Source organism: Mustela nivalis (genome assembly GCF_964662115.1).
Source record: "Mustela nivalis genome assembly, chromosome: 2".
Lineage (NCBI taxonomy): Eukaryota > Metazoa > Chordata > Mammalia > Carnivora > Mustelidae > Mustela > Mustela nivalis.
The window spans coordinates 134865386-134886948 of record NC_139021.1 but is presented as its reverse complement, the minus strand read 5'-3'; the positions used below and the strand labels follow the sequence as shown (position 1 = coordinate 134886948).

Here is a 21563-nt window from a genome sequence, read left to right as displayed (position 1 = left end):
TTATAAATGGATAGGACATTTTCCCTATCTTTAGTGGTCTTTTTTTTTCTTTCTGTGAACTGTGCGGTTAAATTCTTTGCTTATTTAAGAAAAGGAAATAGTCACAAAGGTCCAATTTCTTTTCCTAAACCATTAATACTGTGCTGCCTTATCTCCCTTTTTCCCTTACTCCTAGTTCAGATTGCCAATTCAGGAGTGGTATTTATGTCCCTTCAATGAAGGTAGATACCTGCCCACTTTTTTTCTTCTGTCCTCTTTTTACCCACCAAAGGTTCTTAGTTCTCCGTTTTCTGTGAGCTGTGGATACAGATTGTCTATCGAACAGATGGGTTCTTTTTTTTTTCAAGATTTTATTTTTCTTTGACAGAGAGAGAGATAGAGAGAGATTGGGAGAGAGAGAGCATAAGCAGGGGGAGTGGCAGACAGAGGGAAAGGGAGAAGCAGGCTCCCCATTGAGCAGCGAGCCCCCAATCTGGGGCTCCATCCCAGGACCCTGGGATCATGACCTGAGCTGAAGGCAGATGCTTAACTGCCTCAGCCTCCCAGATGCCCCTCAAACAGATGGTTTTTAAGTCAGCTTCTGAAGGAGTTTTCTAGGGAAATACGCCCAAGAATCGATAGGAAGGATTCCTACAGACGTGGGGGTACTGTTGGTAATTGTTTAACAAAGAGGATGCCCAGGGAATATCACTTCAGCCTGCTTTGTTCATCTGTTCTTTTTTTTTTTCCCAATATTTTATTTATTTATTTGACAGAGAGAGACACAGTGAGAGGGGAACACAAGTAGGGAAAGTGGGAGAGGAAAAAGCAGGCTTCCTGTGGAGTAGGAAGCCTGATGTAGGGCTTGATCCCAGGAGCCTGGAATTATGACCTGAGCTAAAGGCAGGCACTTAACAACTGAGCCATCCAGGCGGCCCTGTTCATCTGTTTTGTCTTTCCATGCAAACACGAGACATGCACTCTGACTTTTGCTGCTGTGCCCTTTTGACAGCATTTTCAGCCTTCTTTTTGTCAGAGTGAATTATCTGTCTCCATGTACTTCGGACATAAGTGTATTCAATAGTACTATTGTTGGTTTCTTCAGTTAGGGAAATGGGGATTGCATTTTGTCCTGAATTAAATGACAATGTCAGAGTATAAAATGTAATGACAAACTGATTTTCTTTGCTTTTATATTCTTTAAAAACAACTGTTCAAAATCTCATACACATAGAAGTTGTTTGCCAAGCATTTGAAGCCATCTAGTTTACCAAGTGGCAGCTGCTGCTGTTTATTGGACAGAGTGTAGAAAGAGTTCTCATATGGTTCTCCCCCACAGTTTATCCCGTTATTAATTTTTTGTATTAGTATAGTTCATTTATTACAAGTAGTGAACCAAAATTGATACATTGTTATTAGCTGAAGTCCATAGTTTATTCAAATGTCTTTAGTTTTTACCTAATATCTCTCTTCAGTTCCAAGTTTCTATTTAAAATTCCACATTAGAGAGGCGCCTGAGTGGTGTAGTTGATTAAGCATCGGCCTTTTGGTTTGGCTCAGGTTGTGATCTCAGTGTCATGAGATGGAGGCCTGCATCGCTCCATACTTGGCATGGAGTCTGCTTAGGATTCTCTATCCCTCTCCCTGTGTCCCTCCTGCTTGTGCCTTCTTTCTTTAATAAATAAATCTTTATTTCTATATTACATTACTTGTCCATTCTTGCTGGCTCCTCTTAGCTGTAATGGTTTTGCATACTTGTTTTTGATGATCTTGACAGTTTTGAAGAGTACTGGTCAAGTACTTTGTAAGATGCCCCTCTATTGGAATTTGTCTCATATTTTTCTCATGATTAGACTGGGGTTGAGGTTTTTGAGTAGAGGATCACAGAGATACTGTATCATTTTCATCCAGTCATATCAAGGGTATGTATTATTGATGTGATTTATCATTTTTTTAAAGATCTTATTTATTTATTTGACAGATCACAAGTAGATGGAGAGGCAGGCAGAGAGAGAGAGAGAGAGAGAGAGAAGCAGGCTCCCTGCTGAGCAGAGAGCCCGATGCGGGATTCGATCCCAGGACCCTGAGATCATGACCTGAGCCGAAGGCAGTGGCTTAACCCACTGAGCCACCCAGGCGCCCCATGATTTATTATTCTTGATACTGAGCTTGATCACCTGGCTAAGGCACTGGTTGTCAGGTTTCTCCAGTGTAAAGGGAGTCCTGCTTCTTTCTGTACTCCATTGTTGGGCAGTTTTTCATGTTCTTATTATCCATTTGTGTATTTTCTTTGGAGAAATATCTACTCAGATCCTTTTTTAATTGGAGTTTTAAAAGGGATCCATTTATAATTTGGATTGTTTTTTATTACTCGGTTGTAAGAATTCTTTGTATGTTCTAGATACAAGTCCCTTATATATAATTTGCAAATGTTTCATCCCATTCTTTGGTTTGTCTTATTAATTTTGATGAACTCAGATTTATTTATTTTTTCTTCTGCTTATGTTATATCTAAGAAAATTGCCTAACTCAAGGTCATGAAGATATATGCTTATTTTTTTTTGTAAAAGTTCTATAGTTTTTATTCATTTGGACATTTGACCCCATTGTGAGTTAATTTTTACATGTGGTGTGCATCAGGAGTCTACCTTCATTCTCTTGCATATGGGTATCCAGTTGCCTCAATGAGACTGTTCTTTCCACATTAAATTGTCCTAGCACAACTGTATGATGTTTAAGGTTCAGTTGAATATAGAGAAAAATTTAGCATGTACTTTTATTTATTTATTTATTTATAAAAAGATTTTATTTATTTATTTGACAGAGAGAGATCACAAGTAGGCAGAGAGGCAAAGAGAGAGAGAGAGAGGAGGAAGCAGGCTCCCTGCTGAGCAGAGAGCCAGATGCGGGACTCGATCCCAGGACGCTGAGAACATGACCTGAGCTGAAGGCAGCGGCTTAACCCACTGAGCCACCCAGGCGCCCCTAGCATGTACTTTTTAAAAAAAAGATTTTATTCATCTACCTGACAAAGAGATAGAGAGAGAGGGCATGAGTAGGGAGAAGGAGCAGAGGCAGAAGGAGAAGCAGGCTCCCTGCTGACCCGGGAGCCCAGTGTAGGACTTGATCCCAGGACCCTGGGATTAAGACCGGAGCTGAAGGCAGATGCTTAACTGACTGAGCCACCCAGGTCCCCCTGGCATGTACATCAAACAAATTATTGGTAACTCTACCCCAAATCAGTTGAAGTTGGCTCAAGTATGGTAGAAATCTCAGAGGCTTTCACTACTGTTAGAGAGGACCAAAAATAATTCAGGAAACAATATTGCCAAAAATATAAATTACTCTGCTGACACTTACCACAATTGTAGACTCTATGGTTCTCTCCTTTCCTTTTCCTTTTATTTGAGTGTAGTTGACACACAATGCTATATTAGTTTTGGGTGTACAACTTAGTGATTTAATAGGTTTTCACCATGAGTGTAGCTACCATCTGTCCCATTACATCATTAGTACAATATGATTGACTGTGTTCCTTATGGTGTGCCTTTTATTGACTTATTCATTTCATTACTGGAAGCCTCCCTCTTCCCTTCACCCATTTTGTCCCCACTCCCAGCAACCATCAGTTTATTCTGTGTTTATGAGTAGAAACATGTATTTTTCTTTCTCAGTCTGACTTATTTCATTTAGCATAATACTGCTTTAGGTCCATCCATTTTGTCTCAGATGGCACAATCTTACTGTTTTTATGGCTGTGTAATATTCCATTGTATATATACCACATTTTCCTTATACATTCGTCTACTGATGGATGCAGATTGCTTCCATATATTGGCTATTATAAAAAGTGCTGTGATAAACATAGGGGTGCATATATCTTTTTGAATTAGTCTTTTTGTTTTCTTTGGGTTAATACCCAATAGTGGAATTAAGATTCTCTCTTCGTCTGCCCCTGCCACATCTCTTTCTCTGTCCCACTCTCTTTCTCCCCCTTCTCTAAAAACAAATAAATAAATAAGAGAGAATGATAGATTTTTTTTTTTCCTTTCTGTGAGACTAGATTTAGGTGATCTTGCAGTATACTTGAGAGATATTTCACATTCTTTTTTTTTTTTTTTTTTTAGATTTTTTTGAAATTATTTATTTGACAGAGAGAGAGAGATCACAAGTAGGCAGAGAGGCAGGCAGGGGGTGGGGAGTAGGCTCCCTGCTGAGCAGAGAGCCTGATGCAGGGCTCAATCCCAGGACCCTGAGACCATGACCTGAGCAGAAGGCAGAGGCTTAACCCACTGAGCCATGCAGGCACCCCAATATTTCACATTCTTACTGCTTTCTAGGAGCTTTCAGTCTAATTTAAGAAAATTTAAGCCCTCGTTCTAGAGATATATTGGCCAATATTCATAATGATAATGCTATTTGAAGTAATTTTTAGAATGCAAAATGTAATTTAATATATGAATTTAAAGGATGATGATAGGGCGTCTGGGTTAAGCCTCTGCCTTCGGCTCAGGTCATGATCTCAGGGTCCTGGGATTGAGTCCCACATTGGGCTCTCCGCAGGGAGCCTGCTTCCTCCTCTCTCTCTCTCTGCCTGCCTCTCTACCTACTTGTGATCTCTGTCTGTCAAATAAATAAATAAAATCTTAAAAAAAAAAATAAAGAATGATGATATTGTAATAGTAGAAACCCAACTAAATGGTCTCTGACTACCTTTCCTCTTTTTTTTTTTTTTTTCTTTTTTGAGAGAAAGAGAACATTTGCATGAGTAGGGGTGTGGACGAACAGAGGGGAAGAGAGAATCCCAAGCCTGGCTTGAACCCATAACCCTGAGATCATGACCTCTGCTAAAATTAAGAGGATGACGTTTAACCTACCGAGCCACCCTGGTGCCCCTTTCCTCTTTTTTTTAAAGAGTCCATTTGTGTGAGAAATAGACAAGTTTTCTTGGATGGTTTTACTACCTAGGCCTGTTCTTAGTAGCCAAAGTTTCTCCAAAATATGCCCTTAGAATCAGGTTTTTTTCCCTTTTTTCTCTTCTTTGTCTGCAATATACCTCTTCTCAGTACCATGTATTTAAGTGAAATGATCAGATATTTAAGGTATACACACTATCAACACTGTGAATAAATCTCAGAATGAAAACTAGATACAAATTAGCTGTATAGTTTTTCTTGTTTTCCATGGACTTTCCGGTATATTCTCCTTATAGGGTCAAAAAGCTAGAAATTTTTGAGGGATTCCTTGTTAACTAAGATCAAGTCTGTTTCTTAGTTTCATTTTCCAAAACTCCAGTTTTACAGCTCTGAATTAAGGTCCCTTTTTTTTTTTCCCCTATGAGCATATAACCTAGAGATCAAATGCTACTGTTTCTATGGGATCCACTTGATATAAACCAATCTCTACCCTGTTCCTCCCCACTTCAAGCCTCCGTAGTTTATTTAGAAGTCCACAGACTTCCTCACTATCCTCTGGAGTGCTAGAATCAAGAGGCTTTTATTTTCCAATTTGGCTTATACTCTGGAGCCACTCAGCTCTTGCCTTTACTGCCAACATCAGTATTATCATTAGCATCTCAGAAATAAAAACCAACAAAAATGGTTTTGCTTTGGGGTTACTCCAGGAGGGAGTCACTTTGGCTTTTCTTAGAGAAATTCAGTTTTTCTTTTATGAGGCAGAATGTTCTTTCATTAAATTGAACATTCTGCTGTACCCTACCTCGCTTACTAGTGGAGACCAATTATGAAAGGTTGTAGTGTCAGACCAAGTAGGAACATTTTAGCCTCTGTTCTTTTTTTTTTAATTTAAAAATTTTTTTTAATTTTTTATATCTTTTAATTTTATTTATTTATTTGACAGACAGAGATCACAAGTAGGCAGAGAGGCAGGCAGAGAGAGAGAGGAGGAAGCAGGCTCCCCGCTGAGCAGAGAGCCCGATGTGGGGCTCGATCCCAGGACCCTGGGATCATGACCTGAGCCGAAGGCAGGGGCTTTAACCCACTGAGCCACCCAGGCATCCCATAGCCTGTGTTCTTCTATTAAACCTGCCTCTACTCCCTATTTCTCTTGATTGCTTTATTCAAGTCTTAGAGGTAGTTTCTCCTTGCTAATGATACTTACATATTTTTTTCCAGAGGTTTTTTTTATCTCTTATGGTCAAAGGAAGGATATTATATGTAATACTCTTTGCATAGTACTTGAACAATGTGACAAGTTTTGTGGAAGGACAGTTTTGAAAAGTACTGGTGTAACCAGTCATCCAGGTTTAGGATCCCAGGACATTTAGACATGACTTCTGAAACCATATATATTACTCTCTTGACCTAGCAGTCGTGTTCACAAAAACCCTCCTATAGGCAGCTTGGCACTTACCTCGCAGACACCTGTAGTTACTCAATTTATTTTAGGTGGAAAGGCCCAGTGGTTGATGCAGGGTTGTGTCTGTGTGAGACAGAATCTCGTCTTTTTTTTTTTTTTTAACTTTTCATTTATTTATTTATTTGAGATCAGCAGGAGGAGCAAGCAGCAGGCAGAGGGAGAGGGGAGAAGCAGGCTCCACGCTGAGCAGGGAGCCAGCCGCTGGACTCAATCCCAGGACCTACGATCATAACCTGAGCTGAAGGCAGAAGCTCAACCCACTGAGCCGCCCAGGTCCCCCTCTCCTGTGCAGTCTTGAAAAGGTAATAAGAAATGTCAAAATATAGGGGAGCCTGGGTCGCTTAGTTGGTCAAGTGTCCCAACTCTTGATCACAGTTCAGGTCTCAATCTCAACAGTTTTGAGTTCAAGAAATAACTGGTCCAAGAAATAACTCATACAAGGTGGAATATGATTATATAGAAGAATTTTACATGAAGGATTTTTTGAGGGGCTTCAGAAGAGATTACAACCTGTTACGGTGAGATTTTCCTGTGGATCACCTCCCTTGCCTGGCTAATATATGAAAAGTCATTTATGTTGTTACATTGTAATCAGGGTTGAAGATCTCTAATTCTTTCCCAGTTACTCTAGTTTTATTTGATTAGCCCTACAACAAATATATAACCATCACTGAATAACTTGATTAGAGAGCTTGACCTGGATATTTGTACATTCTTTTTTGCAGTTAGCACTAATCAGTAGAAATTTTGTGTCTCACACTTTGGAATGACATCTCCACCCACACCTACCACTAGGAAACTTGAGTTAGAATGCTAATGGTTAGCAAAAGAAAAGCAGTAATTTTTTAAATTTAATTTTTATTTTTTTTAATTTGGGCACTCTTACTGTTGTGAAAGGAGTGTTTTAGTTTAAATGTTAAACTATTGTTAAAATGTAAGAATTAATTAGTTTTGGGCAGTGCCTGAATCTGTTTCATTTTACTAATAAATCTTAATTAAATCTTTTTAAAAGTCAACTTATATTTTCTTTTGCAATCTATAGAAATACAACAGACCTTCATATTTGACAGGGTTTCTGTTGATGAGTTTTTAAAATGACTATGCTTATAAAACAACTTCTTTCAATAAAGTTATTTTATAACTGGGTGTAATACGTAGAAGGGTGTGTGTTGGTCCTCTGGGGCTTTTGTGCCCTGCCTGCAAATGTAAGTTCTGGGCTGAGTGATCACATGTTTGGAGTCAGGACTCTGCCTGCTGTTTGTTCTTGGTGATATAACTTGGCTTCTTCCCTGAGAAAGGGGTGGAGATCTTTCACTGTCCTTGCCTTTGGTTTTGGCAACCTTTGAGATCCAAAGCATTTTAGAATTGATTTCTGAATTCAGAAAACTCAGTTCACACAATAACTTTCTTTAAGAGTATGTCTTGTTTAAGGAGGTGTTTTGCTTATTAAAGTGATATAATTTAAGTCCAGATGGTTTTGGAATTCTGAATTAAGGATTCAAACAATGACATTGTTTTGGTTATTCTCTAAAGTACTATGAATGTGTCTTCTAGTGCTCCTTTTGAGTGTAGTGCAAAGGGCTATTTTTTAGGGCTGGCTCTCTGGTAGCAGCTGCTACTCTGCAAACCTTATTGTTACATTGTTGACCTTTGTCATCAGGAATGCCCCTAGAGAAAACAGACTCCCTAATTGTTTTTCTTAAGCTCTTACGAAATTTGTGATATGTCCTTTCAAGTTACTTTTGGTTACTTTCTTAAGTATACTTTGTTTACATTTAATTTGGAGGCCCCATCTTTGTAGCTTTATCATAAATTGTCAGTTCTGAGTTCCTGGTAGGTTGTAAAGAAGAATTGCCCTTTCCCTGTTATCCTGTTCTGCAGGAAGCCTTTGTGGTTTAGATTCACAGTTTCCCATTGTTGCTAGTTGCTGTTGTCTCCTCCCTTCTGTACCCTCCCGTCCCCGCAACTCTCGCTCTTCCCTTGGTCTTCCTCATTCCTGGTTTTTCCTTGCCCCATAAATGCCCTTGGGATTGCTGGAGTTTGAACATGCTGTCTGGTAAGTTATTGTCTGTGTGGCAAAACTGCAAGTAGATGGAGGGATTTCGTCTTTGTGTCTGGTCATTCTTTGTGAAGTGTTGCTTGTAACAGTAAAGGTTTAAACTTTGAAATTGAGGTTCTAGGGCTCTCTTCACTTTCAGGAGGGCTTCTGTCATACGCTATTGTTTTTGCTCTTCTCTCCTGTCTATTTCAATTGTTAAGGCTTTGGAAACTTGATTTTTATTACTGCTTTTAAAAACATTCTCATAGATTTTCTTGAGCTCATTAAGGTTAAAGCAGATGGTATGGGTTTAATATTTTAAGTTTCCTTCAAATGGAAGTATATTTATTTTCAGTATTAACATACTGATAAAAGTAATAATGAAGAAAAGATCTATTTTGTGGCTGAGGGGGAAAGTAGCATTTGCTTCTAGACTCAGAATGATTCTTTTTTCCTCTCAGCAGAATGTTTTTGGCAAAATTCACTAAGATTTTAGTATTATGTACTTAATTCTGGGAAATGGTTTGCTGAATACTTCAGGATAACAAATGCTTCTGGGAATTATTTTTGGGGGAAGTTAGATTTGTTTATTAGCTCCTGCAATAAAATCTCCAAGATCTATAATCCTTTTGAGAGTAAAATATTAATATTTAGTGTTCAGATTGAGTCGAATATCACCTTAATAATGGACTTTCTTATTTTTTTGGATTGTATGTTTTGATCCTCAGCTAAGAAGCTGTACGTGCACATACCTTTGGTTCTCCAAAAGTATTGCTAATTAAAGTCATTTTTATGGTAGACAGTGTAAGGGAAAACTTGTTCGTGGGATGTTATTACTGTTCATTTGAGTCATTTATTCAAGTGATAGGTGTGCTTGTACTATTTCCTGAGTTTCTGTGATGTGGCAGGTGCTAGTTCCTATGCTAAGTACTTTGCATTTACTTCTGATTCCCAGTATAACCCTGCCACATAGGTAGCATTGTCCCTCTGGGAAGCAGTCATGCATAGGTAGAAGGGACATGGGTTTTTATTTTCTGCAAAATGAGAACAGTCCTTATTTGGCAGATTAGTTGTGGGAATTAAAGGACATGCTATGTGTATGGTGCCTAGCTCAGAGTTGGTTTTCATTAAGTGGTGACTGCTATTATAATTTTATAGTTAAATAACTTGCTGAAGATCTCTCAGTTTTGAGTGTTAGAGCTAGGATTTGAACTGACTCAAAACATGGAATCTGGTAGTATGTTTTTGTTTGAGTATTGCAAAGGCTTTTAGAGTAGATTTCAGTGGATCCCTGTCCATTCCTCCACCTCCTGCCCTTGTAGAGTTGGGGTTCTTTATAGATGCCCTTCTTTTCTTGGTATCTTCTGTCAACCTTCCTAGTCATGTGCTTGGTCTCTCACACTGGAATTGCTTGTGCCATTCAGTACCAGTGTTCTCCCAGCAGTAATGAGTCAAGCCGGTGCAGTCCGTGGCTTCCCTTCCGATTTTCCTCTTGTTGATAGAGCCATCATGCTTTCATTATTGTTTGTGGCAAAATAATTTGGGTAGTGGTGTATTTATAATGATTCCTAAATAGTGCATAGCTGCAATCAAGCCCTTGAATTTAGAAAAATTAGGGGCTTAAACAATTAAGGGAAAAAATTTCTAGCTCTAAATTATTGAGCCAGAGGATAATACATGGCAACTTCATGCAACTCATAGTTATCATTTTGCCTAATATAGTTATCATTCTGGGGCCTAATTTAATTGCTATGATTCTCTTTCCTTTAACCCCTGCTGTTACTGGTTTGATGCCATTAGCAGTGTGTTTTAGAGAGAATATTGTGTTAATCCTTCTGGCCATAAAGAAGAGTATCTTTATTCCACAGACCTTTTGGAAACAGAGTGTGTGATTTAGGTATGATGTAATTTATACAGTAGATTCAGGGAAGAAACAGAGAGATGATTTATCATTCTTATAACTGAGTTAATCTCTAAACTGAAAAACGTGTTTCACAAAGTTTAGTTCTTCATTTATTCTTTTTTTTTTTTAAAGATATTATTTATTTATTTGACAGACAGAGATCACAAGTAGGCAGAGAGGCAGACAGTGAGAGGGGGAAGCAGGCTCCCTGAGGAGCAGAGAACCCAATGTGGGGCTCGATCCCAGGGCCCTGGGATCATGACCTGAGCCAAAGGCAGAGGCTTTAACCCACTGAGCCACCCAGGCGGCCCTTCATTAATTCTTTTATTTAATAAGTATTGAGCATCTCTTGAGTGTAAGGCAGTGTAACTTCCTATATTGTATTCTAATAAAGTACAGATATATTGGTTAAGTACTGATTAATGAAGTGCCTGAGGGAGGGAATATGTCTCAATTGGTAAGAAGCAGTATTTAGACAATTCTTTGGAAAATGATTTAATATAAATGACTCTTGCTTCCTAATAGGTGTGACTATCATTAGTCTCTATTACTGTAAGTTACCAGCAGAATGGCTTTTTCAAACAGTTTTCCTGAGTGGAAAGGATTACTTGTATTAGGTGGCATTGGGAAGATGGGAGTGGGAAAGGGAGTAATAATATTCCTTATTGAGCAAAATGCTGGATATGTACACAGAACACACATTTTGTGTGTGTGTGTGTATGTTTTTTTTAAAATATTTTATTTATTCATTTGACAGAGAATCAGGCAGAGAGAGAGGAGGAAGGAGGCTCCCTGCTGAGCAGAGCCCAATGTGGGGCTCGATCCCAGGACCCTGGGATCACGACCTGAGCCGAAGGTAGAGGCTTTAACCCACTGAGCCACCCAGGTGCCCCTTTTGTGTGTGTTTTAAGGGGATTAGTGGTAGATGAGGTTGGAAATTGTACATGGGTTATTTAAGGCCAAGGAGTTTTGACTATGTTTTGTCACTGAAGTTTTCTAAGCTAAACAGTGATAGATCAGAGTTTGCTTTTGGTAGTGTTTTATAGACAGGATTAGAAAGGTAATGGAAGTCAATACAGTAGTCCATGTAAATTGTATTGAGAATGCATTATTTTTAGATTACATTTGCCCTCATTTTGATGTGGTTGTGTTTGTGCTATCACAGGATTTTTGTCATAGGATTTTTTTTTTAAGGTTTTATTTATTTATTTGACAGACAGAGATCACAAGTAGGCAGAGAAGCAGGCAGACAGAGAGGAAGGGAAGCAGGCCCCCTGCTGAGCAGAGAGCCCAATGCGGGACTCGATCCCAGGACCCTGAGATCACGACCCGAGCCGAAGGCAGCGGCTTAACCCACTGAGCCACCCAGGCGCCCTGTCATAGGATTTTTACATTAAGTTTATGTGTGTATGTTTGTGTGTGTAAAAGAGAAAGGAAGAAGGAAGGAGAGAGGTATAGGGGATGGCCAGTTATGATTATTTACTTTTTTTTTTTTTTTTAAGATTTTACTCATTTATTTGACAGAGGGAGATCACAAGTAGGCAGACAGCAGGCAGAGAGAGAGGGGGAAGCAGGCTCCCTGTTGAGCAGAGAGCCCAATGTGGGGCTTGATCCCAGGACCCTGAGATCATGACCTGAGCCGAAGGCAGAGGCTTCAGCCCACTGAGCCATCCAGGTGCCCCAAAATTGATTTACTTTTTTTAAAAGTACACTCTGTGCCCAATGTGAAGTTTGAACTCAAGATCCTAAAATCAAGAGTTACATGCTCTATCAACTGAGCCAGCCAGGTGCCCCCTCCAGCCATCATAATCGGAGCTCCTATTTTGTGTTGTTCCCAAGAATTTTGCATATATTATTTTGTTGAGTACTCTAAACAGATTACCTTTACTCTAGGCAGTAAATGATCTGAAAGTGATGGAGCGGGTTGTGAAATGTAGATTCATCTTATTCTTTATCATCATCAAAGCATTTATGTCTCACTAATACCAGGTACTGGGCTAATTATACATGTGTGCATTATCCTCATAACAATCCCATAACTTAGATGTTATTTATTAATCCCAGTTTATTGATGAGGTACCTGAGACTTCAGTAACTGATTCAGTAACTTGGTCATGATGTTGTTAGTTGTTAGATGGTGGAGTCCAGACCTGTTCCACCTTCTAACTCTGGATCCCTAAGTTGTATAATTCACATTGTGTTCCCTGGGAATGATACCCCTTGGATGTCCATTGTGAGCATGGTGTTTCCTGAGGTTATGCAATGTAGTTGGCCCTGCAGAGGCTGCACTTTTAACTACTCTGTTCTTTTTACTATCACGCTGCCTCCCTCAGAAGTCAGTAAATTATCTATACAGCTCCGGATCCTTATAAGGATGGACTAAGTAGCCTGCAACTATTATTTCTTGATTTTTCAGTCATAACAAAGTGAAACGTATCTTCTTGTTCTTTTATTTTCTTCCCAACTGGTTTTGGGAAATTTGCTGTAAATGACAGTTTTCTAAGTTTTTATGAAAGGAAAAATAAGGCTTTCTGTTTTTTATCAGCATACAGTTCTTCTTGTTGTACATGATGTAATAATTTGAAGCTGCCCAAGTCCAACCCTCTGGAAATTGTTTGAGTTGAGTAACTGTATTCACTGGGGAGCTTAAGATAACCAGCCTATAAATCAACGAATAATTTAGCTTTTTTAAAATGGTTGTAGATGCTTATCTGTCTTTATTTTCAAGCTTGAATCAGAAGCAAATATTGATTTAATTGGTATAGTCTCGATTAGAAAAAATCTGCAGTATCTTAAGCTAGCTATGGGCATTTGGGGGGTTCTTTTACTTAAGGAAAGTTAGAATTTATTAGGGTGTTGGAATTGGTTGTTCTAGGTTATTGCTTCAAACAAAAATTTTCTCTTTCAATTAAACTTTTCAACGATTCAGTGCCTATTATATTCAACCTCTGTAAAAAGATGCCCTTAAGGGGACGCCTGGGTGGCTCAGTTGGTTGGGCAGCTGCCTTCGGCTCAGTTCATGATCCCAGCGTCCTAGGATCGAGTCCCGTGTCGGGCTCCTTGCTCAGCAGGGAGCCTGCTTCTCCCTCTGCCTCTGCCTGCCATTCTGTCTGCCTGTGCTCACTCTCTCCCCCTCTCTCTCTTTAAAAAAAAAAGATGCCCTTAAGGAATACATGTTATAGTCCATGTACACAAATAACTGTAACATGAGGGAGGATAGGAATGCTCCACATGAACTGAGAGCACAAAAGAGGATGAAATGAGTGAAAATGGAAAGGTGGGAGAGGGAATCTGGGAAGGCTTTTTTTTTTTTTTAATTTATTTATTTATTTGAGAGAGGGAGAGAGAGAGAGAGCAGACTCTCTGCTGAGCAGGGACCCCAATGTGGGGCTCAGTCCCAGCCCCCTGGGATCATGACCTGAACTAAAGGCAGGTGTGTAACCGACTAAGACATCCAGGCGCCCCCTGGGAAGGCTTTTGATTCAGCTTTTACTTGTAGGATACTTACGACTTTTTTTTTTTTTTAGATACTTATGATTTTTAACTAGAAGAAATGGGTAGGAAAGGCGTTGCTGGTGGAGGCAATATTAGAGCCAAGGCACTGAGGAAGTTGAGTATAGAGCGTATCTTTCATTATACAGAAAAGAATCCAGCTTACTTGGAGTGGAGGATGAGTGAGGGACACATAATAGGTGCTTAGTGAAATGTCTGATCAATGAATGAGTGAGTAGAAGTTGTGGCTGAAAATGGTGGTAAGATCTAATTTCAAACTTTGTGCAGGCGCCAGACATACTGAATTCAATCTACAAATAAAAGTTAATTTTATACTGGCAGAGTATGTGAATATAGAAATATGCAGTATAAAAGTCACAATCATGAGCATGAGTCAATAAGGAAAAAATGCTGTCAAAGTAGGTCCAGTTGACTGCTTTTTTTTTTCTTAAGTTTGCTATTTTTCGTGATTTTGCCCTCTTAGTATTAGAATAAGAAGACAAGAAAACATTAAGAGAGAGAAACTTGTAAAAAATCCATCCATTAATTTTCCCCTTCGTGAATTAGAAAATTACTGTTTTTCTCTAGCCAAAAGAATGCCCCTTCTGGGAGCCATTGAAGATTTTTGAAAAGGGGAGTAATGTGATATTTTAGGAGTCCTGTGGTAGCTATATGTGGGATTGGAGGCTTGGCAGTGAATCAGTAATGTGGTGACTTGGTCCAGAGGTGGTGAGGATCTGAACCTTAGCAGCATCCACAATGAGAATAGAATGAAAGGAAATAGATATCCAAATCAACTCCCTTATTTCTTTTTTTTTTCTTTTTTCTTTATTTATTAGAGGGACAGAAATCACAAGTTGGGTGGGGCAGAGACAGAGGGAGAGAGAATCCTGAAGCAGACTCCCTACCAAACTTGAAGCCCAATGCAGGGCTCAACAGGACCCTGAGATCATGACCTGAGCTGAAACCAAGTGTCAGCTACTTAACTGACTGAGCCACTCAGGTGTCCCTAGCCCCCTATTTCTAAATAAAAAATAGTTATCAATTATTAATTTTTTAAGATTGTATTTATTTATTTGACAGAGAATATAAGCAGAGGGGAATGGCAGGCAGAGGGAGAGGGAGAAGCAGGCTCCCTGCTGAGTAAAGAGCCCAACACTGGGCTCATTTCCAGGACCCTGGGACCATGACCTGAGCTGAAGGCAGATGCTTAACTGACAGCCACCCAGGGGCCCCAGAAATAGTTATCAATTATTGGACAACTTTCATATCGTTGGTGTCTTAGGTGTCGTCAGTGATTGGTTACCTCTGGTCCAGAGTCCTTTCATTGTATCTTTAGGTCAAATGAGTTTAAATTCCACTTTTGGCTTTACTTTATGTAAGATGATGATGAATTATAGATAATATATATATGAATTATGGGTAATTTAGAAAATAGACAAAAGGATAAAAAATCCATAATTCCATTACCCTAATAATACTTTTTTAATTTTTTAATTAAAATATCTTTAATTTTGGGCGCCTGGGTGGCTCAGTGGTTTGGGCCGCTGCCTTCGGCTCAGGTCATGATCTCAGGGTCCTGGGATCGAGTCCTGCCTCAGTCTCTCTGCTCAGCGGGGAGCCTGCTTCCCTCTCTCTTTCTCTCTGCCTGCCTCTCTGCCTACTTGTGATTTCTCTCTGTCAAATAAATAAATAAAATCTTTAAAAAAAATACTTTTAATTTTTACTTGAAAAATTAAAAAATTTTTTTTAATATTTACTTGAATTTATAAACTTTTATAATAGTTTATTTTAGGCAAATCACGCTCTGAGAAACAGGTTCCTAAACTAATAGAACAACCCATTAACTGCTGTGCTGTGAACCCAACATAATGAACCCAGAGGTTTCACAAGAAAGCTTCATTGGCCTCTGGTTTACCGGGATCACAAACTATGTCAATGTCTTCTCTTTTCCTATAAATCTTAGTCCACCTACCTTTATACATATAGATATTAACCTTCCAAATGCCTCAGTTCCCTGCTGGGCCCAAGGTTCCATCTCCTTCAGTGAATTATTTGCACAATTTAAAGTGTTTTTTTTTACTTTGAACCAATTTTGGACTTAAGTTGCAGAAATAATTCAGAGAAAGGAAGTTTCATATTTCCTTCAGCCAGCTTCCTCTAATGTTATTTTTTTTATTAAAGAGTTTTATTTATTTATTTTTATTTAAAGATTTTTATTTATTTGACAGAGAGAGATAGCGAGAGAGGGAACACAGCAGGAGGAGTGGGAGAGGGAGAAATAGGCCTCCCGCCGAGCAGGGAGCCTGATGGAGGTCTCGATCCCAGGACCCCAGGATCATGATCCAAGCCGAAGGCAGATGCTTAACAACTGGGCCACCCAGGTGTCCCAAGACTTTTATTTATTAATCTGAGAAGAGAGGACAAACAGAGAGAGCAGCAGGCAGAGGGAGAGGATGAAGAAGAAGCAGACTCCCTACTGAGGAGGGAGCCCCATGCGGAGCTCGATCCCAGGATCCTAGGACCATGACCTGAGCTGAAGGCAAATGCTTAACCGACTTAGCCACCCCGGTGCCCCTAAAGTTATAAGTACAATGATGAGAACCAGGAAGTTAATATTGGTATAGTACTGCCAATAATTGAAGACCTTTTTCAAATTTCACAGGTTTGTCCACCGGTGTTCTTTTCTATTCCAGGATCCTGTCTAGGTTCTCACATTGCATTTTAGGTGTTGTTATTCCTTAATTTCCTGGATTCTGTAAACATTTCTGTCTCTCTTTGTCTTTTATAACCTTGATGTTTTTGGAGAGTATTGATCACTTGTTTTGTCAGTTGTCCCTGAATTTGGATTTTTCTGGCGTTTTTTTCATGAGTGGACTGAGACCATATGGTTTAGATAAGAATACTATAAATAATGTTTTGTCTTCAGTGTATTATTACCATGGGATACATGATATTAGTATATATTATTGCCGGTGATGTGGACCTTGATCTCTTGGTTAAGGTGGTTTCTACCAGGTTGCTCCATGGTAAAGTTACTGTCTTTTCCTTTGTAGATAATAATATCTTGGTGGGGATACTTTGATACTATCATTTGCATAAACGTCATATTCTCTACACTTGAAATTAGTAATGTTTACTTAGAGACATCATTGAACTTTATTATGAAATAAATCCCCTTAAGGAGACCTATCCCCTTCTAAGCTTCCCGTGCCTTATATCTGGTTTCATCAAAGGATCCCCAGGCTCTGCAGCAACAAATCCTTTCTAGTCTTCATTGATCTCAGCGATATTCATGTCACATTCATAATGAGGTCTCCAATGTTAGTTACCTGTAGATCTCTGAACCTTGTTTACCTCACTATCTCTTAGGGTGACAGGCTTTTCCTGGCTCAGTGTTCCTCTAAGCCTCATCTTTCTTTATGGATAAGCCAGTTTCATTTCAACAAATATTTGAATGCCTGTTTTGGGTTTTTTAGGAACAGAGGCAGAGAGAAGCTGACTTTGTTGATGAAGAACGCAGTAGGGGATAATTAGAGTGGCTTTGGCTATAGCCTGGTTTATTACTTTGGTCTGAGAAAAATGGCAGCAAATTTTGAGGTACTGGATATATTCTTGTGAAGTAATTGTTCTTTGTATTTCATTAATACAGAGAAATAAAATGTTTTTCTAAATTTAATTGGCTTCTGGAGCATTACTTCTAATGCTGGCAATCTTAAGCTATGGTCTTTTAAATTTAGCCCTGTCATTTTTATTCTGTCAGCTGTGGGTCCTCAGTGGAATTATTACAGTGGATTTTTCAAAAATGAAAAATCCAGGGACACCTGGGTGGCTCAGTTGGTTAAGCTGCTGCCTTCAGCTCAGGTCATGATCCCAGGGTCCTAGGATTGAGTCCCGAGAGCAGGGAGCCTGCTTCTCCGCCTCTGCCTGCCACTCTGCCTGCTTGTGTGTGCGCGCGCTCTCTCTCTCTCTCTGACAAATAAATAAATAAATAAATAAAATCTTAAAAAAAAAAAAAAAAAAGAATGTAAAATCCAAAATGTGCATCAACAGTATAATTTAGCTATTTAGTGCTATTGAACTTTATACAATAAAAAACACATACTACATGTTACTTTAATTAAGAAAATATAAATGTATTAATATTGCTAAATTTAAAATAGCTTTTTGAATTACGTATTTTCTCAATAATATATACTTTAGAAACCTAGTTTCTGTAATATAACTCATATTACCCAGATATATATAACTCAGATTCTAGGGGCCTGGAAGCTCATATAATTGAGGGGTTCCTGTTTAAGGAAAACATTTTATAAAAGTAAAAATTAGGTATTGGACCTTGAGGCCCTGTGTAAGAGAGGGAATCTGAAGCTTAATCTTCCCTAGTTTCTTTGTAAATCTGCCTCTAATTGTGGGGGTCTGCAAAAAGGTTAGGACCCAGTTTTCTATCATCTCACACATAGAAAAGTTTTTAGCCTGCTCAGAGGAAGCTAGTGTGTTCAGATTGGGAACAATGTAGGACATACAATTTAGTATCTCTACTACACAAGGAAATAATAGGTAATAAGGTAACATGCTTCTTTCCCAATTTTGGCTTCTAGTTTCCTAGAAGTTTACGTGATATTAGAGACTACAAAGGAAAGCAGGCTGTTTTGATGTAGTAAGTTCCAGGAGCTGTGTAGTAATAATGATTAAATAAGTATAAGGAAAATTAAAGGTTAAATAAATACAAATATTTATGTTCAGATTGTCTATTTCTTCATGATTCAGTCTTGGTGGGTTGTATATTTCTAGGAATTTATCCAGGTCTTCTAGGTTATCCAGTTTGTTGGCATATATTTTTTAATAGTAGTTTCTTTTCTTTCTTTCTTTTTTTTTTTTTTAAGATTTTATTTTTTATTTGACGGAGAGGGACACAGCGAGAAAGGGAACACAAGCCGCGGGAGTGGGAGAGCAGAGAGCCCAATTCTGGGCTCAATCCCAGGACCCTGGGATCATGACCTAAGCCCAAGCCAGATGCTTAATGACTGAGCCACCCAGACGCCCCTCTTTTCTTTTTTTTTATTTAAAAAAACCTTGATTTTTTTCTTCCAAATTTTTATTTAGATTTCAGTTAGTTAACATAGTGTTATACTGTTTCAGGTGTAGAATTTAGTGATTTATCACTTACATAGCCTGTACTCATCACAGCAGGTGCACTCCTTAATGCCCATCCCCTGTTTGATATATCCAGCACTTCCCCCCACCTCCCCTCTAGTAACCCTCAGTTACTATAATTTGTTCTCTATAGTTAAGAATCTTAACAGTAGTTTGTTTGCTTGGTTTTTTTCTTTCTTTTTTTTACAAGATTTTATTTTTAAGTTATTTCTACACCCAACGTGGGGCTCAAACTTAAAATTTTTTTTTTTAAAGATTTTATTTATTAATTTGACAGAGAGAAATCACAAGTAGATGGAGAGGCAGCCAGAGAGAGAGAGAGAGGGAGCAGGCTCTCTGCTGAGCAGAGAGCCCGATGCGGGACTCGATCCCAGGACTCTGAGATCATGACCTGAGCCGAAGGCAGCAGCTTAACCCACTGAGCCACCCAGGCGCCCCCCCATTTTTTTTTTTTTTTAAGATTTTATTTATTTATTTGAGAGAGAGTACACGGTTGGGGTAGAGGGGCAGAGAGGGGAAGAAAGGGAAGGAGAAGCAGGCTTCCCATTGAACAGGGAGCCTGATGTGGGACTCAATCCTAAGACCCCGAGATCATTACCTGAGTTGAAGGCAGGCACTTAATGACTGAACCACCCGGGCACCCTCAAACTTACAGTCTTGAGATTAGGAATCACGTGCTTCACTGACCAAGCCAGCCAGGTGCCCCTTCACAGCAGTTTCTTATGATTCTTAGTATTTCTGTGTTATTGTAATATTTCTTTCATTTCTGATTTTGTTAGTCTTCTTTCTTAGTCTAGCAAAAGAGTTGTCAATTTTTTTTTTATTTTTTCAAAACTCCAACTCTTTATTTTATCTTTTCTATTCTCATTCTAGTATGTTAACTTGATTATGAGAGTTCTTTCACAATATATACATATATCAAATCATCATGTCGTACACTTCATTATATACTACATTTTAATTTTATTTGTCAATTATACCTTAATAAAGCTGGAAAAATTTATGAACAAGCTTATCTGGCTCCTTAGAGTCTATTCAGTAATAGTAAAATATAGATCACTATAACTTTCAGAGTTGAGAGCAACACAATATTAAATTCTTATATGCTGTTTCTCTTCCTTCCCCCTTTGATTGATTACTCCATAGTTGTAGCACTTGGCTGGAAACTAGTAAATGTGGGTAAAGATGATAACGTTTTCTGTACAGTTTGTGAATAAATAGCTGCCAAGTAGCCTACTATCTCTAAGTTTGTTGTAGTTTAGGACTGTTCTTTGTAGAATGCTGTGAGTCCTTTGGTTGCTGCTGTGAGGGGCAAAGTGAGAGAGGAGTTCTAGGCAATAGACTATGGAGATGTTTTAATTTAAATTTCAATACATTTGTACATACAGCATCATTGCCATTATCAGGTGGTGGTGGTTTTTAATCATCATCTAATAGACATAAAAATTAAGCAAGATTCTGTATTTCTTTTTATTATTTAAAAATTTTTTAAAAAGATTTTATTTATTTGAGAGAACACAGAGCACACACAAGAGGCACGAGCACAAGTAGGAGGAGGGGCAGAGGGAGACGCAGACTCCTGGTTGAGTAGGGACCCCAGCAGGATTGACCCTGGGCTCAATCCCAGGACCCTGAGTTCATGACCTGAGCTGAAGGCAGGTGCTTAACCAACTGAGCCACCCAGGCACCCAAGATTCTATATTGAAACTATATGTGGAAAACTGCCACCAAACAAATAATGAATGCTCACCAAGTTTCTTTCTTTTCTTAAAACTAAGTATCTAAGGATATGACTCTTGGATATAATTGTAGAGACCTTCCTAGAGTGGTGCCTGGCTGGCTCAGTCTGTAGAGCATGTGACTCTCGATCTCAGGGTCATAAATTTGAGCCCCACTCTGGGTATAGTGGTTACTTGGGGTGTGGGCTAAGCATCTTCCTTCAGCTCAGGTTATGATCTCAGAGTCCTGGGATGGTTCCCCACAGGAGGCTCCCTGCTCAGCAGGGAGTCTACTTCTCCCTCTCCCATTGAACCAGATATTGGCTCCATCCCAGGACTGTGAGAATGTGACCTCAGCTGAAACCAAAGAGTTGGAGGCTTAACTGACTGAGCCACCCAGGCGTTGCTTAAATAAATCAAAAGAAAAAGGGGGGCGGGGGGGAAACCTACTTCCCTAGAATCTCACCAGCCCAAAGCTGTGTAATGTCTCTTAAAATGTTTATAGTGATGGTGAGGAAAAGCCAGAAGTTTTAACTGAGTCATGTTAATACAAAAATACCTTCCTTGATAAGATGAAACAGTTAATTTGGAAAGTTAAGAAATATATAGCTCATACTTTATATATATCTGTAGAGTCACAATTTATAAACAGAAAGATGGATTATATGACAAATGGAAAAAACTTTGATAAACTTTTGTGATACTATGGGTGCTTGGGTGGCTCAGTCGGTTAAACATCTACCTTTGGTTCAGGTGATAATCCTAGGGTTCTGGTATTGAGTCCTGCATTGGGCTCCTTGCAAAGCAGGGAGCCTGCTTCTCCCTCTGCCTCACCCTTTCTCTTTCTCCCTGTCTCTCATGAATAAATAAATAAAATCTTCAAAAAATTATTTGTGAT

At 38.9% G+C, this 21563-nt stretch overlaps 1 protein-coding gene across 48 annotated transcripts in view; it reads left to right on the top strand.

The window, feature by feature from the left end:
* Positions 1-21563, top strand: part of USP54 (ubiquitin specific peptidase 54) — a 119738-nt gene that overhangs the window by 31571 nt on the left and 66604 nt on the right. For 2 of the 48 annotated variants that reach the window (XM_082716367.1, XM_082716364.1), the window contains exon 1: positions 8326-8413. The exons of 42 other annotated variants lie outside the window; for them this stretch is intronic. The gene's annotated coding sequence lies outside the window, so the exon portion shown is untranslated. Of the gene's footprint in view, positions 1-6492; positions 6660-8236; positions 8414-11055; positions 11155-21563 lie in introns of those variants that run through there. 4 more of the 48 variants (XM_082716383.1, XM_082716379.1, XM_082716369.1 and 1 more) reach the window with 3 other exon arrangements.